At 43.0% G+C, this 6,002-nt stretch overlaps 1 long non-coding RNA gene across 1 annotated transcript; it reads right to left on the reverse strand.

Moving 5' to 3' along the window:
• Nucleotides 1–564: 564 nt before the first annotated feature.
• LOC123395898 lies at nt 565–5,778 on the reverse strand. Its single transcript, XR_006609852.1, has 5 exons — nt 5,276–5,778; nt 4,882–4,969; nt 4,649–4,721; nt 1,528–1,634; nt 565–981 (listed from the first exon to the last, which is right to left on the reverse strand). It is a non-coding gene; the product is annotated as an uncharacterized LOC123395898 (long non-coding RNA).
• Between the last annotated feature and the right edge of the window lie 224 nt (nt 5,779–6,002).

Raw genomic sequence — 6,002 nt, forward strand, 5'->3', positions numbered from 1 at the left:
TTTTACTGAGTTATTCCATTTGTGGGAAGTTCCAGATTCGGTCATGTCCAAATCTGGAAGTTGCCATTTAGGAATATGCCTCTTTGGTCATATACTATGATGATATAAGTGCACTACACCACGACACTCAAAGCAGCATCAAAAAACCTGTCGGTAAAGATCACCTAAGGCGACACATTTAGTGTCGGCAAAAACCTTTGGCGACACAAAAGAGTTGTCGCCTATAGTCCTGCCGGGAAAGGTATTTCCCGATAGATAAATCTATGCCGATACAAAGTCTAATGGGATTAGTGAGGTCTACGGCGACAGACATTTCTATATCGACAGACTATTCTATGCCGACAGATCATCTGACACTGTGATATGCCGACACATAGTGCAATGTCCATTATTATGTTAACAATTTGTTTGTCAGCGCGCTATGCCGACAGTTAGTGCAATGTCCATTACTTATGCCGACACTTTAGATGTCCGGGCTCTACATTTCAGAACAACTGCAAATGCACCATATTTGAATGAAATTACATTCATAATATTCAATTCATATTCACTACACAATACATATACAAATAATTTCACTCTTCTATTCATCACAAGATACCATTGAACAATAGCTTTATTCAACGTAAATTGAAGATTCATTAGTTTTCTTCACTCAAGTTAGCTACAACCATTAAGCAAATACATAGGTCTGACATACAAGACACATGCTGGTCCAAAGCATGAGGGCCAAGCTCCTAAGAGAGAAAATATGAAAGAGACCAGACCCAATCACGAAGTCAGCATCAACTTGTATGAAAGAGACGTGTCCTTCAATCACCAAGACCGCATCAACTTCCATATGAAAGATACCAATCCTTCAATCACCAAGCCGACATAGACATCCGTATGAACAAAATGTTTCAACCATGTAATCAACAAAAGTGATCATCAGAACATCTTAGATCAACTTGCATACTTCCTACTTTCTTCCACATGTCCCTGCAAAAGAAGTTATATATTTGAGAAATTATAGGAATGGGAATTTCTTCAAACTTGCAAGTTACCCTTGACCCAAATATCTAAAACATGATCTAAAAATAGAAGATGTATTGCAAATAGTTTGGTTACATAAGATATCCTTATAAGAACATCAACCCAAGTTAGGCTAGATCTAGAATATCACATGTCTTACTACAAAAATTATGTACTCAGTGTTAAACAATCAGATTTTTTTTGAGGCATCACGAATAATATTCTTACTATAAGTTCAAAGATTTGCGGAAGAAGACGAGAGGAAAGGAAGCACAAGGGAAGGGATGACTGATGGACAAATACAGTGATGAGAAGAGACTACAACACTTGGGTGAATAAGAAGCAACAAAAAAGTGGATGATAAATTTAGCCCTTATTATTGCACATCCTGTGATGCTGAAGCCATTCTTTACAACATGAATACAATAGAAATTACATTAACCTAGTGCCAAAATTACACGTAGAAGACTATAGGGAAAAGATAATTAAATACTGAATGCTAGATCGTCTCACCTATGTTTCCTGAGGAGTGTCGTACATTTGTCTCGGAACTCTTGGTCGTTGGCCGACAAGTTCAGACCGGTGATCGAATGTATGAGGTTAGGAAGGTATTCAAGAATCTGGAATTAACAGAAACAAGAAATTACTACAATGCATGTTGTCGGTTCAGGTAGCAAAAGGAAGAATGGTTGGCCAGATAATGCACGCATTTTGTAAGCACATGCTGAGCTGATGGCCGCAAGGTACGGCAAACCATGTAACATGAATATACAATGCTTACTAAGATTCCTTGTTTTTGTCAAAAACTGTAACCATAATATCAGTTTGCTCCTCAAAGAATGTGAGGTTGGTATGCATTGTTATTTACATATATTAAGATAGTTTGCACCCTAGTCTATCTACTGATAGTATATCATCAACTCTCGCCCCACTAACAATAATTATCTCTTCTGTAAAAAAATTATGGCATGATAAAAGTGTTGGAAATATGCCCTAGAGGCAATAATAAAATGGTTATTATCGTATTTCCTTGTTCATGAGAATCGTCTATTGTTCATGCTATAATTGTATTAACAGGAAACAGTAATACATGTGTGAATAAATGGATCACAATGTGTCCCTAGCAAGCCTCTAGGTGGCTAGCTCGGTAGTCAATAGATGATCATGGTTTCCTCGTCATGGGCATTAGATGTCATTGATAAGGGGATTAGGAGAATGATTTGATGGACAAGACCCAATCCTAAGCATAACACTAGATCGTATTGTTCGTATGCTAAAGCTTTTCTAATGTCAAGTGTCTTTTCCTTCGACCGTGAGATTGTGCAACTCCTGGATACCATAGGAGTGCTTTGGGTGTATCAAACATCACAACGTAACTGGGTGACTATAAAGGTGCACTACGGGTATCTCTGAAAGTGTCTGTTGGGTTGGTACGAATCGAGATCGGGATTTGTCACTCCGCGTGACGGAGAGGTATCTCTGGGCCCACTCGGTAGAACATCATCATGAGCTCAATGTGACTAAGGAGTTAGTCACACGATGACGTGCTACGGAACGAGTGAAGAGACTTACCGGTAACGAGAGTGAACAAGGTATAGGTATACTCACGATCGAATCTCGGGCAAGTTCTATACCGACAGACAAAGGGAATTGTATACAGGATTGATTGAATCCTTGACAACGTGGTTCATCCGATGAGATCATCGTGGAGCAAGTGGGAGCCACCATGGGTATCCAGACCCCGCTGATGGTTATTGGCCGGAGAGGTGTCTTGGTCATGTCTGCCTGTCTCCCGAACCTGTAGGGTCTACACACTTAAGGATCGATGACGCTAGGGTTATAGGGAATTGTTATACGAGGTTACCGAAAGTTGTTCGGAGTCCCGGATGAGGTCCCAGACGTCACGAGGAGCTCCGGAATGGTCCGGAGGTAAATATTGATATATAGGATGGATGGTTTTGGACACTGGAAATGTTTCGGGCGTCACCGGTAATGTACCAGGACCACCGGGAATGGTCCCGGGGGTCCACCGGGAGGAGCCACCAGCTCCAAGAGGTAGCATGGGCCAAAATAGGGAGGGCAACGAGCCCAAAGTGGGATGGTGCGCCTCCCACAAGGAGGCCCAAGGCGCAGGAGGTGGAGAAGGGGGGAAACCCTAGGCGCTGGTGGGCATAAGGCCCACCTAGGGGTGCGCCACCCCCTCCCCCTACCCTAGCCGCCGCACCTCCCATCTGGGGAGGCTGCCGCACCACCTAGGGTGGGAACCCTAGGGGTGGCACCCCCTCCACTCCTCCTATGTATAGTGGGGATTTTGGGGCTGTTTTGCACACAGTTTTCCCTCTCCCTCGGCACAGCCCTGCCCCCTCCTTTCTCCTCTCCCTCGGTGCTTGGTGAAGCCCTGCCGGGAGACCTCGTCTCTCCATCGACACCACGCCGTCGTGCTGCCGGAGATCTTCCTCAACTTCTCCCTCCTCCTTGCTGGATCAAGGTGCGGAAACGTCACCGGGCTGCACGTGTGTTAAACGCGGAGGTGCCGTGGTTCGGCACTAGATCGGAATCACACCGCGATCTGAATCACCGCGAATACGACTCCATCAACCGCGCTCTAGCAACGCTTCCGCTTAGCGATCTTCAAAGGTATGAAGATGCACTCACCCCTCTCTCGTTGCTGGTCTCTCCATATGAAGATCTGAATATGCGTTTGAATTTTTTTGAATTTATGCTACGTTACCCAACAAAAAGTAAATGAGAACACATGCAACACATACATGTAGAATGCTCTAGTTGATAGATTCAAGAAAATAATATGAATCATATGGACGAAGCTACATGATGCAAAGGCATCTCGCATGTTGCTCCAATCTGTAGGGCCAAATTGATTCAGGTCTATTATAAAACCATCACCACCATGATTAGCATTCCCCTGCTTGTTGCCCACAATAACTGTCGATCAGTTACTGCAAGTATTAAACCTGTAAGAACACACACACACTCACCCACATCTGTTTGTGGCAAACATATGCGCGAGCTGTATGCAAACTAGGCTGGAATGTTCTTTCAGTATACAAAATAATTATGAGAAAAATGTAAAGAACACCAAACAAGTCAAAATTTGTATAGAGGAAAACTTAGAGAATTTGCTACTACCTTGATTAAGAACCTACAGAATGAAGTAGTGATCAACATGCAAAGAAAAAATGCATGACACATAAAGAATCTCACATTGTGGTATCTAAAACATGGTATAATAACAGGCTTCGTACAGGAAATGATGTAATAACAGGCAAAAGTGTATATGTTCAGTTTGTTCCTTTAACATTGTAGACCAATCATTAGTTTTTGAAAAGGAATGTGAAGCATATTGGGCTGATTGCAGAGAATGTGACCTATAGATATTGGGTTTACAACCTTTCTTGAAACAAATATGACCAATATTTCCAGCAATTAAGAGAAGCATGATTCATATTTGCGGTCATAAATCAATAGTCAATAAGAGACGCACTCGAAAGCTTACAAATTAGACTTTATATATTACTTTTAAATGCAAAAGGATAAATGGTTATGGAGAGTAAGAATGCACAATTCTGGTGCATAACCAAAAAAAATACACTCGAAAGATTGTACTTGTACATACCTAATGTTTAGCACCACAGTCCTACTAGAGAACCTAGATACTTATTTCCAATGATGTCATAAACATAAGAACCCTGCATGTGTAGGTTAAAATTGTATAAGAAAACCGTAGATGCATACGTAGTTCAAAACCATAGAATGTAGTAATGAACATCCTAGCTGCAATTCCCAAAATCAAATGCTAGATTGCAAGAGAAGTAAACACATATGATGCTATAATTAGAGGGTAGCAACCTCGGATCACTCAATAACCAGCGGATGCACATCATTTCTCTTCCATCTCGTAGCTGTGACTCGTGCCTACATGTCGTGCCCCTTAAACCTGGAAAATTCATACTTCTGTAGTCAGTACTAGCTAGTAAACCATGCTACTTCTTATTCACTGCGTTATCTCTCTCTTCCCTTGAGACAGGACCTGGTGCCATCCAAATTCATGGCGAGTGAGAGTGGATCTTGCCCCCAACAATCGAAAATTGAATCTTTATACTAACTGGTGGTCAAACTTTCATTTCGCCCTTTAATTAAGCTCATGTATTATCTAATTTCTAAACCCTAATTTAACCTCATTGCAGTCATTGGATGCAGGAGAGAACAAGGGAATCAAGCAACGGGAAGATTTGCAGCTTACTTGTCGAGATCTCAAGGTGATCCAGCACAAAGGGGCTCAACTGGTATAGGTGTCGCCGATGGAAGAAAAAGAACTGTGGCCTCCTCCTCGGTAGTGGACGGTGCTGCTGCTCCTCCTCGGCGGGAGTTGGGTTGATGATGCTGGTGCTGCTGCGGGCTGAGGGAAGGGACGCCCGGGGTTCGAGATTTCATGGCGGGAGAGGACCAGCGGGCGGGCTGGGTCGGCGGTGCGCACGGCAGAGGCGGCGGCGCTCGCGGATTTTAGTGGTGTGTGTGGGAAACGAGAGAGAGGGGGGCACGGGGGAGGGTGAGATTGGGGAACGATTGCATTATTGGGGAATTGGGTGTTTCATGTGGCGCGTCCACTGCTCTCTTTCGGTGCCATTTTTTTGGATGGAGCACCAAACAACACCGACACTTCGTCTGTCCCGATGAATCAGCAACACACGGATTATTAGTGAAGATTGTATCTGCCGATAGAAATTACGTCGGTGGTCTGGTGATGTTTTAGCGACAGATAGTGTGTGATTAACCTACGTAACACTGAGAACCTGTGTGTCCGTATAGTTTGGGACTAAAAATGTGTCGGCGATGCACACTTTTACCAACAGATGCATGTCGTCATTATAGTGTCGTGGTCTAGTGGTGATTCTTTTAATTTTCGTGTGTGTTTTGTGTGAGTTTTGTCTATAGGAACATATGAGTGTGATATACGATTTTGGGGTAGA

Source organism: Hordeum vulgare, chromosome 5H (assembly GCF_904849725.1).
Source record: "Hordeum vulgare subsp. vulgare chromosome 5H, MorexV3_pseudomolecules_assembly, whole genome shotgun sequence".
NCBI lineage: Eukaryota > Viridiplantae > Streptophyta > Magnoliopsida > Poales > Poaceae > Hordeum > Hordeum vulgare.